Source organism: Mastomys coucha, chromosome X (assembly GCF_008632895.1).
Source record: "Mastomys coucha isolate ucsf_1 chromosome X, UCSF_Mcou_1, whole genome shotgun sequence".
In the NCBI taxonomy this organism is placed as follows: Eukaryota; Metazoa; Chordata; class Mammalia; order Rodentia; family Muridae; genus Mastomys; species Mastomys coucha.
In genome coordinates this window covers 127,667,818-127,682,527 of record NC_045030.1, presented here as the reverse complement: position 1 = coordinate 127,682,527, position 14,710 = coordinate 127,667,818, and the positions used below count along the sequence as shown (strand labels likewise).

The following is a 14,710-nucleotide window of genomic DNA, read 5'->3' as shown; positions in this document are numbered from 1 at the left end:
CCCACCTCTACCTCCTGAGTGCTGGGATTATAGGCGTGTACTACCACGCCCGACCTATGTAGTGCCATTGGTCAAATGCAGGGTTTTGTCCATGATAGGTCAGTATTCTACCTACCAACTGAGCTTTATGCCCAGCTCCCTTGTTTTCTTCCTATAGTCCTGTTAGTTTGTTTTTTTTTAAATATGAAAAGTCCCTCACAAGCTCATGTGCTAGAAGCTTGATTTGCAACTGGTGGCCTTATTTTGGGAGGTGATGGAAGCTTTGAGAAGTAGGGCCCAATTAGAAAAAGCAGGTCACAGAAGAAATGTCCTTCCCGAGTCTAGATGTTGCTGTGGTTCCTTCCAATTTGTCTGAGCTTCCTTTCCACATTGGGGGTGGGAGAGCTCTGTGTTTTATTGTATGTTCTCACCGTAATGTTTAGCCTCTCATCAGACTCACAACAGTGGAACCAGCTGGACATGGGCAGAAACTATGAGCCAAAGTCCCTCCTCCTATATAAGTTGTTCGCTGCCACACATTTTATCACAGAGATGAGAAGTCTTAACAGAGAGCCCATTCATTCCTTAAGGTGAGATCTCACTGTATTGCCCAGGATAGCAAGGAACTTTGGGGCTCAAATAATCCTCCTGTCGCATCCTCCCAGGTCTAGCTGTACCTAAAAGCTTACAACATCACATCTAGCTGAGACTAGAAATAATATTATTAGGGATTTTATCCTTGAGTCATTGTCATGAATACATCCCACCCACTTTATCCGCTGTCTGTGGCTGGCTTACCGGAAACCTGTTGTCTCTTCTGAAAACTCTCCTTAAATCTATTCCTACTTCAAGTGACGCCCCCTAGGTATTATTGTCTGAGTAGACAACCAAATCAACTGCAAATAATGATTTTTGTCTCCCTTCCAACAACTACACCTCATTTCTTTGCTTATATCTTCATTAAAAACACACTTTTAAACATTTGCCTGCCCTGCAGCAACCAATGGAATCCCACTTGCCACTTGTCAAAAGAAGGATGAAACGGAGCACCAAGACAAGCAAGGAAGCCATGCCTATTACTCTTTGGAAGTAATTATTGCTGTGAACTCTATTGCTATCAGGAAAGGAAAGATATGACAAGCTAATTTGTCTTTTCTCTTTGCAGGCGCTTCTGCTACCCACATTTTTCCTGCACTAGGAAACCATCTTTTCACCCCTGTCGTGACTTTTTTAAACGGGAAAATTGGGATTCATAGAATTTTAGGTCATTTATCCCAGGTCATATTCTCATAAGTAACAGAGCTCCAACCTTATCTTGCACTATTGGTATTTTTTTTTTCTTTTGAGAAAGACCTTAAACTTGTGATCTCCTGCCTAGTCTCTCAAACGCTGGGATTACAGGTTTATGCTGCCACACCTAGCTGTAGAAACTATTTCCTTGCCCATTCATTGTTACCTCTCAACTATGTTGATTGGCTGGCATTAGCATACTCTCTCTCTCTATATATATATATATTATATATAACATACTATATATAATATACTATATATATACTATATATAATGTGTGTGGCAAGTGCACACACGCGTGCGCGCGCACGCACACACACACACACACACACACACACACACAAACGCGCACGCATCCACAGAGAGATGGTTGTAATTGAGTACTGGTAGTTTTCAAGAACTTAACAGTGTCTTAAATGTGCAGCTAAGTGTGGCTTGCTTTGTTGCCTGAAAACTCAGCTGTGTCTCAGTGAAATATTTAACTCATGCTTCTGCCTGTCTGCTGTAGGCAATGCATATCCTTTCCCAGGTAGGTGTGAACCACAGCTCCAAGGAGAGCTTGCACAGTAATGGCCCTTTCCTCAGCTTCCCAAGGCAGTGCTAATCGAGACCCTCCACAGAATCAGGCCGATGTGTCAGCTCTATTAAATCCTGAGCTGACAGGTAGCTATGCTTGGCAAATACTGCTCTTCAGTGTTAACTCTTCGAGGGACTTCAAAGAGGATAATGATTATACTGGCTAGATAGAAGCACTTCATAGCAGTGAGGACTAGGTCAGAAACTGAGCCCAGCCCAAGAGATGGTCAACCCTTTTCTCAAAATGTTGTGAGCACAAGCTATGCACAGTGTTTCTTTCCACGGTGGAATAGCTAGCCAATTTCTAGTTGTTTGGAAGACAGAGAGAAATATCAGTTTCCCGTGACCCTCTAATACTGAGTATAGAGCACAAAGGAGAGTCACACGAGTGTCTTTTTGTTGTTGTTGTTGTTGTTTTTCGAGACAGGGTTTCTCTGTGTAGCCCTGGCTGTCCTGTAACTCACTCTGTAGACCAGGCTGGCCTCGAACTCAGAAATCTGCCTGCCTCTACCTCCCAAGTGCTGAGATTAAAAGCGTGCATCACCACCGCCCTCACACGCGAGTGTTTTAGCATCATATGTCATATAATGACAGGTTCATTTGCCCTTCGTGGGGGAATATGGAATACAAAACAGAGGGCTTCCAAATGTGATCCTCACTGCACGGCTACTTCCACATCACCTGGCAACTTGCTTGAAATGCAAATTCTTAAGCTGACTTAATTTGGAGATGGGAACCTCGCCACTTGAGTAGCAGTTTTTGTTTAGTTGTTGTTGTTTGTGGCGTGTGTGTGTGTGTGTTTGTGTTCATGTATGCATTGCATGCGCATATGTATGTGAGAGCCAGAAGTCAATCTCAACTGTTTTTTCTCAGGTACCATCCATATTATATATATATGGGCCTGTCATTGGTCTGGAACTTGACATGTGGTCTAGGCAAGCATGGCAGTATACAGTAGCAGGGATCCAGCTACCCAGTACTGGGATTGCAAATGGGCATCACCACGCCTATGTTTTTGAGACAAGGTCTCATTATGTGGTTGGCCTGGAACTTGCTATGTAGATCAGATTGGCCTTAAGCTCACAGAGGACTGACCTGCCTCTGCTGCCTCCTGAATGCTGGGACTGAAGATGTGTACTACCAAGGCCATCATTTTGCCTGGCTTTTTTTTTTTTTAAAGTGACTTCTGGGTGTCAAACTCAGGTCTTCATGCTTGCAAGATAAACACTTTTCTGACCTCTCTATCTATCTAGTACTACATGTATGTGTGTATATATATAAAATGAAACAAGATAAAACCTACAATGACCTTAAACTGCAAATTTTTTTGACAATCACCCTACTTTGTAAGTGCTGGGATTATAGACAGGCACTAGTGGTCTGAAATTTAAAGAACCTTCCAGGGCATGCTGGTGCAAACCAAACCAAAGTTTGAGGATCACTAGTTAAAATGTCAAAAATTGAAGTGGGATATCTGCCAGCTGACTTTAAGGTCTACTTCTGTCACTTACTGTGTGATCTTGAATATGTTATTTATTCCTCTGTATATCTCAGTTACTTTGTACATAAAATACAGCTATCAATGTTCTGTGCTGTAAATTGGGTGGCTTCTCACGGGGCACTTAGGATACTGTGTGGCACAATGTAAATGTCCAATAAATGCTGGATATCCCTTATTACAACAAGGGCTGTTCTGGGTGACCATTTTCATGTCCAACAGGATTGGGTTCTCACAGGATAGAAAAATCTCCAAATTAGAAATCCAGAAAACAAACAAACAAGCTTAAAAGCTGGGTGTGGTGGGACAGTCAGAAGGCAGAGATAGGCAGATATCTGTGACTTTAAGGCTGGCCTGGTCTACATTTTGAATACCAGACCAACTACACCTGCAGTGGTAAACCCTCATCTCAAAAATAAATAAGTAAAATCCAAGCCCTTGGAGGAATCCAGAAGATCGTGAGTGGATCCCAGACATTGGACGGTTGGAGTTTGATTTTTGCTTTTGATTGTGACTGTGCCCTGATAGAAGACACAGCTAGGTACGACCATGCACACCCCTAAGCACAATACTGGGAAAAATAGAAGAGGAGAGACTGGGAGGTCACTGTTATCCTCAACTACATGAGGAATTTAAAGTCAGTCTGGGCTACGTAAGACCCTAGTAACTTTTTACCCTGGAAACTGTCACCCAATTAGCTCCTTTATACTTCTAGTTTCTCCCAACGTTTAGAAGCTACATGGCACACTTTAATAACTCAGCTGGAAGAGTGGGACCAATTTCTTTTCACCTACCAGCACCTTCATAGAATTGTGGGACATACAAGCACCGAGGGACTAAAAACAAGCTAGTCTTGTCATCCCTGGCAACCTAACAATGGCACTTGAAAGAAATCGAGGAGCGCATCATCAGGAAGGAGAAGAGAAGCTAGTGTCTTTATTACGGGTTTGCTGAGGACAGCGATTTGGAAAGAACAGAAATTACAGCCTCGGGGTAGGTGGAGGATTTGTGCTTTTGCTGCTAAGTCCCAGGCCTAAGACTGAGATACTCGTATTGATAGCGAGCTGGTGTGGGACAGAGCGTGGGATCCTTGTTCCTTGGTCATTTCTCTCCATCTAGCTGTGAGGGATGAGCTGTCAGTGCTGGAATGTGGGGAACATTGAATTGCAAATTTTAGCACGATAAAAAAAGCATAGGGTTGAGACCCTAGGAGGTGAGAAAATGAATGTTAACACCAGCCGTGTAAATGTAATATAGTAAATATCTGTGTTGCCCTAGAAACTAGAAGTATAAAGGAGCTAGTTAGTGGGGCGACAGTTTCCAGGGTAATTCCTCCTACACAAAATGTAAGAGCTTTTGGATTATGGTAACTTGTTATATACATGTCCACTACCCCTGTCTCCATATTCCATTATCTTTTTTCTCTTTCTGAACTCTTGATTTTTGCTAAGGGGTAGACCCATCCTCCCATGTGCTCTCATTAAAATCCCTTAACATTTATCAGAGAGCCAAAGAGACCCCAGTTTAATGTGTCTCTCTAAACCCAAGAAATACACTTTAGAAAAAAAAAAGATTAGACAAAGAAATAAGGAAATGATAGATTCCTCAACTTAAAAAAAAATTTTTTTAAAGTAGCTTACAGTGGATGAAACCAGCCATCTGTGACTCTTCCCAGAAGCAACTCCTGGTAAATATAATTTGTAGACAGACTGAAGATGAGATTAAGATGCTTCCCAATATCTCACCTGGGAGCTACCAGCCTACAATGTAATTCGTGTAAGATGAGCTGTTACCTTGGAAACAGTGACGCATAATGAGGATAGGAGGCAGGTAATATTGTAATGACAGAAGATTCTAGTAACTAGTTAGAGGTGGCAGAAAACAAAGAAGAACACTGGAGAGTCAGTGTTTATGAGGAACTTTTAAAGTCACAGGAACACCAGGTTGGTCAACTTGTTTCAAATGACCCAATGCAAAAGCTCCCTGGAGACTCTTATGGAAGAGTTGGGGGAAACATTGAGGGGCCTCAAAGAGGACAGGGACTCCTTAGGAAGACCGAGTCAACTAACCTGGACCTTTGGGGGCTCTCAGAGACTAAGCCACCAACCAAAGAACATACACAGGCTGGACCTAGGCCTCCCTGCACATATGTAGCTGATGCGCAGCTTAGTCTTCATGTGGTACCTGAATAACTGGAACCGGGGCTATCCCAAAAGCTCTTGCCTGTATGTGGAATATGTTCTTCTAGCTGGGCTGTCTTGTCTGTCAGAGACTTAAAGTGCCAGGGTAGATGGATACCCGGGGCAGGGGCTCTACCCTCTCAGAGAAGAAGGGGATGGTGGGAGGGGGAAGGATTGTGGGAGGGAGTGGCCAGGAGGTGGGGCAGTGGGCAGGATGTAAAGTGAATAAATAAAAATAAATAAAATTTAAAAAAAACATTGTGCTTTATCTGTTCAAATGATGATTGATTTTCTTTTTTCTTTTGGTTTTTCGAGACAGGGTTTCTCTGTGTAGTCCTGGTTGTCCTGGAACTCACTCTGTAGACCAGGCTGGCCTCGAACTCAAAAATCTGCCTGCCTCTGCCTCCCAAGTGCTGGGATTAAAAGCGTGCGCTACCACCACTTAAAAGCGTGTACTACCACCACCCGGCTGATGATTGATTTTCGATTAGTAGTTTAGTCTCCCTGGTACATTAATAGCCATGGGGGATGACCCTAGTTAATAGGTAAGAATATTTCTATTACTAGAAGTGGTATTCCTCACTGAGATTTGGCTTTCAAGCCAGTCTCTCATAAATTCGCTTAACAAGTTAGTTCTCCAGAGTCTACTTTTTTCTATATTGACTGATAAAATTTTATTTTCAAGGAGTTTCACCAAGATTCCACAACTGTATTTTTCTTTATTATCAATGCAATACATGTCCACTGAAGAAAAAGTGGGATGTGCAGAAATGGAAATACAGTAAGCAAATGAATGGTACCCGTGTTAGTTCCTTTTCTATGGCTAACATAAAATAACATGACTAAGGCGATTTATAGGAGATAATTCATAGGCAATTTAAGTGAGGGATCCTCCATAGTCTCAACGATCTGAATCTTTGGTCCCAAAGATTGGGACACTGTTTGGGTAGATTTAGGAAATACGGCCTTAGTGGTAGAAGTGTGTCACTGGGGCAAAATTTAGTGTTTCAAAGGCCACATGCCATTCCCAGTTTTTTCTCACTGCTTCCTGCTTGTGGTTTGAGATGTGAGCTCTCAGTTTCAGCTGCCCGGTCTACCACCTGTTGCCATGTCTGTCACCTGCTGCCATGCTCTTCCTGCCATTATGGACCCTAAGCCTTTGTTTTGGAACCATAAGCCCAAATAAAAGATTTTTTTTTCTCTAAGTTGCCTAAGTCTTGATGTTTCATCTTAGCAATAGAAAAATAATTAACATAACCCCCATCTTAGTCACTGTTCTATTGCTTGAAGAGACACCATGACCAGGGTAACTATATAAGAGAATGCATTTAATTGGAGGCTTGCTTAGAGTTTCAGAGGTTTGGCCAACCGGTGGGGAGCATGGTGGTATTCAGGCAGGTGCTGGAACAGTAGCTGATAGTTATAACCTGATCCAGAGAGGTAGTGAAGGGGAGAGGAGAGGGGTAAAGAGGGGAGAAGAAGGGAGAGGGGAAAGGGGGAGGGGAGGAGAGGGGAGAAGAGGGGAGAGGGGAGCATGTCGGGGGAATATGTGGGTGCTGGAGATTGAATCCAGTTCTCTGGGAGATCAGTCATGCTCTTAAATCACTGGGCTATATCTCCAGCTCCTTTATTTATTTATTTTTATTATATTTACTTATTTTGTGTCTCCGTTTGTGTGTTCCACAGCACATGTGTGAAAGTCAGAAGACAACTTGCAGAAGTGAGTTCTCTTTCTTCACTCTGTGGGTCCTAAGGCTTGAACTCAGGTTCTAATTCTTGACAGCTAATGTTCGTACCCACTGAGCCATCTTCCCAGTACCTGGGGAAGAGTATAGAAAATTACAAATGGTCTCATGTAGCCAAAGGTGGTCTCCAACTCTCGATGTAGCCAAGTATGGCCTTGAACTTTTCAATCCTCCTGTCTCAGCCTCCAAGTATTGGGATTGTAAGCCATCATGCTTGGCTGGATTATTTTTTTTATTTTTTATTTTTTTGAGTTCAATGCATTCATATGAAATTTTTATCTGGTATATGTTGGAGCTCAATTTTTTCAGCTTTTTCCCCTTGAGTGTGTAGATGTACATTGTGTGGGGAAGTTTTTGTATGTGTGTGGGTTCACATATGTATGTATGCATGTGTGTGAAGGCTAGCTTACCCTTACTCTGGAAGGATTTCTTGTCCATTCTGCTAGTAGAGCTACCCAGCTTGCCTTGGGGATCTCCTGTCTCTGTCTCTCAAGTGCTGCTATCACACTCACCAGAATAACTTTTTTTTACATGAGTTCTGGGTTTCCAAATTTCAGTCTTCATACTCTCATGGCAAACCTGTTATCCACTGACCCCCCCCTCCCTTGACTACTGGGATCATATTTTAATTTGTGCATCATGTGAGATAATTGTTTCAAACCCAGGAATCCTTGATACCTCCCCTCCTTGAGATTTCACTTTGGTAAATGTGGATAGGGATCACAAATCACATTTGTTTCAATCGCTCCAGCAAATTGTGCTGCATAATGGCCCTGATAGTATTTTTAGAAACTATTACAGTATGTAGTAAAGTTTGCTTAATGGCTGTGGCAATTTCCCTCAGCTTCTAGGTCACTACAGGCTACAATCCATTCTATGGATGGCTACTGAAGTTGTCCTGTGGAGACGTCTCTACGTTAGCTTCCTGTTGTTGCAGGATCATCTCAAACTCCCCAAGGCAACAATTCTACACCCTCAACTGTCTTCTGGGATCAATCTAATGAGCCAGAAGGCCATGACTGTGTCAGCGCTTTCCCATCCAGCCAGGCCTGTATAGTGATGAGCCCTCAGTTGTTCATTCCTGTCCTCATGGTTGTGTTGCTGAAACCTTGAACATCCCCAGAGGATACAGAGCTTAGGCAGTCTACCCAGTTCTCACATCCTTTTCCTTTCCTAACTTCTAAAGTGATAGTTGCCTTCCTAGAACTACTGATGCTCTGACTGCTATGGATTTTAACTCAGTGAATCTTGTCTTCCCCTCAAATTCAATCTTCAGGGGCATGGTATGTATATCTGTCACGGCCTCTATCATAGTTCTAGGCATGAGGAAATACTGTTGAATAGAACTAAGCCAGCTGTGTTAAATTATTTTAAAACATATTATATTATATTATATATAATGCATGTGTATACATATGTGTCTGTGTGAATTTATGTGGACCATGTGCATACAGGTTGCCCATGGAGGTCACAGGGCATCAGATCTTCTGGAACTGGAATTGCTGGCAGTTGTGAGCTGCCGGGTGTGAGTGCTAAGACCTGAACTGGCATCTTCTTCTGCAAGAGGAATAAGCACCATTGAGCTGTCTCTCCAGCCCCCAATACATGGCCGTTTGAAGAAGGAATTCTATAGCCTCTCACATAGCTTTCCTTGCACCAAATTGAGAAGGTTTGAAAAATTTCTAGATATTTCATTTTGTTGTGATTTTGTTTGCTGATAACAAGGTTAAGCAGAAAGCTTTTCTCGGTTCCAGTGTTTATCTAATTCAACCAAACTGCTTATCACCTACAACAGGCCCACTTACAGATTTTCTGCTTGAAGAGTCTAACCTTTACTATAATATGAGATATTTCTTTTTCCTTCTCTAAATGTAATAGTTTCTCTTTTTCTAGAAGAGCGTGTTTTATTGGATTAAATACATATAAAGGGGTTAATGGCTAAATAATTTCATCTTGGCTTCCTTAATCTCTTTTCTCTCTTTACCCTTCAGGGTTCTGTCTCCCTGAAGGACAGGATTGCTTTAAATGAGTTTCCTTGGATGTGCAGAGTAGGTGGGGACGCTGAGAGAAATGCCTTTTCTCCTGCAGTAGACAAGGTGGTGAGATTCGGCTCATCAAATATTTATTGAGCTCTTCTGGGCACCTAGCTCTGTGCACAGCACTCCAGAGAACACTAGGATAAGGAGGGATGAGTAAGTGGGAGGACGGGGTAAGAAATGGGAAAGTTTAGTAGGTAGAGAAAGGGGAAGGCTGGCGATGCACAGAGAAGGGTACTACAGAGGAGGAACGGGAAGGAGCAATGGTGAGCTCTCTGGCTTGCTTTTTACATACTAGCACAGCAGTGGTTGTGACTGGATTTTTGAGAGCCTTTAGAGCAGTCACAATTTCAGTCAGATTTATTTGCCTGAGGCTTAATAAGAAGTCAAAGATCTCTTTCAAGGAAGTAGTCATAAATGTGTTTTGTTTGTATACTATATGTGCACTACTCTACACATGTACACACATGTATATATAATGCACACACATGTGCACACATGCACACACATATGCACACCATATATGTATACATATGTACACATAGTATACATATATGTACACTATGTATACCAATAATGTACACTATATTTACATTATTACTAATATTATGCTGAGTATCAAATCAAAGAAATCTTCCTCTGAGTTAAATCCTTAGTTCCTAAAAATTTTTTTTATTAGATATTTTCTTTATTTACATGTCATATGATATCTCCTTTCCCAGTTTCCCCTCCGGAAAAAAAAACCCAACCCTCTTCCCTCCCCTCCCTTGCTCACCATTCCACCCTCTCCTGCTTACTGGCCCTGGCATTCTCCTACACTGGGGCACAGAACCTTCACAGGACCAAGGGCCTCTCCTCCCATTGATGATCAACCTGGCCATCCTCTGCTATACATATGCTGCTGGAGCCATGGGTCCCACCATATGTACTCTTTGGTTGGTAGTTTAGTCCCTGGGAGTTCTGAGGGTACTGGTTAGTTTATATTGTTGTTTGTCCTAAGGGGCTGCAAACCCTTCAGCTCCTTGGGTCCTTTCTCTAGCTCCTTCATTGGGGACCCTGTACTCAGTCCAATGGATGGCTGTGAGCCTCTACTTCTGTATTAGTCAGGTACTGTCAGAGTCTCTCAGGAGACAGCTATATCAGACTCTGTCAGCCAGCACTTGCTGGCATCCACAATAGTGTTTGGGTTTGATGACTGAATATGGGAAGGATTCCCAGGTTGATCAGTCTCTGGATTGTCTTTCTTTCAGTCTCCGCTCTATAGTTTGTCTCTGCAACTCCTTCCATGGGTATTTTGTTCCCCCTTTCAAGAAGGATCAAGGTATCCACACATTGGTCTTCCTTCTTCTGGTACATATATGTACACTATGTGTACCAATAATGTATACTATATGTACATTATTACTAATATTATGCTGAGTATCAAATCAAAGCACTCGTCCTTTGAGTTAAATCCTTAGTTCCTAAAATCTTTTGTTTGTATTTTGTTTTGTTTTGAAACAAGGTCTCACTGTGTAGCCCTGGCTGTCTCAGAACTCACTATATAGACCAGGTGGTCTCAAAGTCACAACAATCCACCTGCTTCTGCCTCCAGGGTGCTGGGGCTAAAGGAGTGTACTACCATACTTGGCTGTTGTTTTTTTTTGGGGGGGGGGGAGGAGTAGATTTATTTGATATTGTATAAATGTATTCTATGTGAGTTACAGAAAGTTGTGAGCCACCATGTAGATGTTGGAATTTGAACCCAGGTCATCTGCAAGAGCAACAAGTATTTTTTTTTTCATGACAGGGTTTCTCTGTGTAGCCTTGGCTGTCATGGAACTCACTCTGTAGACCAGGCTGGCCTCGAACACAGAAATCCGCCTGCCTCTGCCTCCCAAGTGCTAGGATTAAAGGCGTGTGCCACCACCGCCTGGCTCCCTAAATTTTTTTTTGAATGATATAGCTGACATTTATTATATGCTTGCTGTGGTTTTTACTTTCCCAGCATTAACTTATTTAATCACAATCACACGAGGCAGATACAGCTATGATTCAGATCAGGTAGGGAGCAGCTAAGTGCACACAGCTTTGAAGAATCTATGTGGTCCATTTGTTTTTACAGATAATCTTTATTGAATATTTACTATGTTAAGCATTGTTTAAAATTTATTCTTTATACTTATTTACTCTCTGTGTGTGTACGGGGGGGGGGGGTAGGCAATCATGCCACAGTGCTTATGTATAAGTCAGAGGACAACTTTTGGGAATTAGTTCTCTCCTTCCCCGTGTGGGCTTTGAGGATTGAATTCAGCAGGCTCAGAGGCAAGTGCTTTACTCAATGTGCTATTTCATGGACCCAAAGTATAATGTTTTCTTGAGACGGGGTCTCTTGTAGCCCAGGCAGGCCTTGAACTCACTATAACCTTGAACTCCTGTTTGTTTTACTTCTGCTTCCTGAGTGCTGGGATTACAAGTATGACTCAGTTTATTTGTTCTGGAGATGAACCCCAGGGCCTAACAGAATCATCATCAAAGAGACCAGAGAGACTTTGCCCTGCAACTGATGGGAGCAGATGCAGAGTCCCACAGCCAAACATTAGGAGGAGCTCATGGAGTCTTGTGGAAGAGGGGGAAGAAGGATTGGAGGAGCCAGAGGGGTCAGGGACACCAGGGAAAGAGGGCCCACAGAATTATCTGATAGGGACTCATGGGAGCTGGGCAGAGATCAGGGAGCCTGTAGGGGTCTGACCCAGGTCCTCTGCATATTCCTTATGGCTGAGTAGCTCAGTGTTCTTGTGGGAATCCTAACGGTGCAAGCTGAGGCTGTTACTGATTCTTACTTGTGGGACCCATTTCCTCCTACTGGCTTGCTTTGCCCAGTCCTGATGTGATGGTATGTGCCCAGTCTTATTGTAGCTTATATGGCTAATGTCCCTGGGAGGACTGCTCTTTTCTGAGATGAGATGGAGGGTGGTGAATCTGGGAGAGAGGGGAGGTATGTATGTGTGTGGAAGAGACTCAGGAAAGGGAGGAAGGAGAAACTGTAGTTGGGACGTAATATATGAGAGAAGAATAAAAAAAATACACATTTTCGTTTGTCAATAAATAAGTGAAAAGGGAGAAAAAAAGTCTGCCCCCAAGAGTTCAAGTTCAGCCTATGCTGCATGAGACCCAAACCAAACCAAACAAAACTCCAGCAACAACAAAGAGCGAGCAAACAAAACCACCTAAACCCCAACAGGGCAAAACAGGGAAAGGAAAGTCTGAAAAATTCTCTGGCTCACAGTAGGGCTTTTACCACAAGACAGACCTTCATACCACCTTTCTCCTTTTGTCCAAATCTTCCAAGGATCTTGAAATTCTTTTGAAAATGCTTTATGCTGGGACACGTGATCCCAGCACTTGGAAGCTTACATATTGAGTTACAGGTCAGCCAGGGCTGCACAGTGAGACCCTGCTTCAAAGAAAAAAAAATAATCACATTTTCGTTAATTAATTGATCAATTGTGTATGGAGGGTTGGGGGTCTATCAGGAGGTCAGAGGCCAGCTTGCAGCAGTCCATTCTTTTCTTCTACCTTGTGGGTCAGGGGGCTGGAACTCAGTGGTCAGGTTTGTCAGCAAGTTCCTTCTTTGCAGAGCAAGTGAACCGGGATGAGCTGCTAAAAGAGTTTGCTGCCAAACAGGACTGAGTTCAATCCCAGAGATCTACACGATAGAAAGAGACGTGACTTTAGCATGTGGTCCTCTGACCTCCACACACAGGTGATGGCACATGTGAGCTAAGTAAATAAGTGTAATTAAAAAATTAAGACCAGAAAAATATTCTTTGGCTGAAAGAGTTCATGTGTAGCATGCAGCGATATGAATTTCTTCAGGATTTTCTTCCTTGGCTCATCCAGATCCCTATTTGATAAGGAGAAAAGAAAGGTGGTTGGCAGGATCCTCAAAAAGGAACTTGGCAAGTAAAAGTTCAGCTGGCGGCTGAGACAGGAGTACTTCCTGGGAAAGGCTCGAGTAGAGTCGGCCGGATTTGGGCTGCATGTCTGCGGGAGGAGGAGCCCCGCAGTCCTAGGAGGAGCCTGAGCAGGCGGGCTGGAGCGCTGCGCACCAGGAAGTGACTGGCCTCTGAGACCCCTTAGCGCCGTGCGCTGGTATTTTAAATTTGCCACTGCACGTCAGTCCAAGGCCTTAGTGGCTCCGAAGGAGTCCTGGGTAAGTAGCCTGGAAAACCCCGGAGTAGAGAGCGTCGAACAGGGAGGAGGCAGGGAGCGGGGGATGTCACCCCGGGTGGCTTTGAAGGTCAAGGCCCGCCATCACAGTATCCCTCCCCCTCTCTTCCCTCGGGCAGCCCTGCCACCTGCCTACAGTTTGTGGTAGTTTGTCCTAGCCTCTGTTTGCTAACTCACTTAGTTACATTTCCCATTGCTGTGGTACAGTGCCCTAGCAAAACCAGCTTTAAGGGAGAAAGGGTTTATTAGGCTTCAAATTGCAGCTTCCAGCAATTTGTCACGAAAATGTCAAGACAAGTACTTGAAGCAGCCACATCCACAGCCAATGCTGCAGGAAAAATGAATTCCTACTTAGCATAGTTTTTCCAGTGTTCTGCAGTTCAGGACTAAAACCCAGAAATAGTACCCACAGGCCAGGCCTTTCTCCTCCCACATTATATACAGGCAAACTTGATCTAAACCAGTGATTCTCAACCTTTAGGTGTAGCAACTCCTTTTGGAGTCAAAGGACCTTTTCACAAGGGTCGCGCAAGATCATCCTGAATATCAGATATTTCCATTCAGATTCATAACAGTCGCAAAAGTACAGTAATGAAGCAGCAACGAAAATAATTGTATGGTTGGGAGTCACCAGAACATGAGGAATAGTGCTAAAGGGTCGCAGCATTATCTCTCCTTAGATCTCTGTTCCTACATACTTTCCCTCAGCTAGAGCCTTGACAATTGAAACAAACCATCCCAACACCCACCTTAGATGATTGTGGGACAGCCTTGTTCAAAAGAGGGGATTGGAGGCCTCTTTGGGGGAGGATGGACATGACTGTGTGTGGTTTGCAGTGGGACACGTTAGTAAATCCATTATCATTAGTAAATTCTCAGCTTTAGTCAATAATCCTGACTGGGTCCAGCCAGTGAAAAGGCCGGTAATCAGAGTTCCTGCCTATGGGTGGCTGAGTAGTTTGCTCCAAGGAATGTTTATCTCTCTGAAGTTTAGGACTTTCAGATTGTCTCTGACTTGAACTTCTGAGCACTGGAGGCAGATTATCCACTGAAGCTCAGGAAAGTAAACATTAACTATATAGGTGGTTGCCATAAACTCTTGGATTTTCTAGTCAGTGATTAATCCTGAGGCAGGAATAGAGAACTCTCTCTCTCTCTCTTTCTCTCTACCTCTCTCTCTCTCTCTCTCTCTCT

The 14,710-nt window shown here is 43.3% G+C and overlaps 1 protein-coding gene across 1 annotated transcript in view; it reads left to right on the top strand.

Moving 5' to 3' along the window:
- The first annotated feature begins 13,361 nt into the window (after positions 1 to 13,361).
- Trmt2b (tRNA methyltransferase 2 homolog B) overlaps positions 13,362 to 14,710 on the top strand; it is a 55,674-nt gene continuing 54,325 nt past the window's right edge. Inside the window, exon 1 of the mRNA XM_031367954.1 lies at positions 13,362 to 13,499. The gene's annotated coding sequence lies outside the window, so the exon portion shown is untranslated. The remainder of the gene's footprint in view (positions 13,500 to 14,710) is intronic.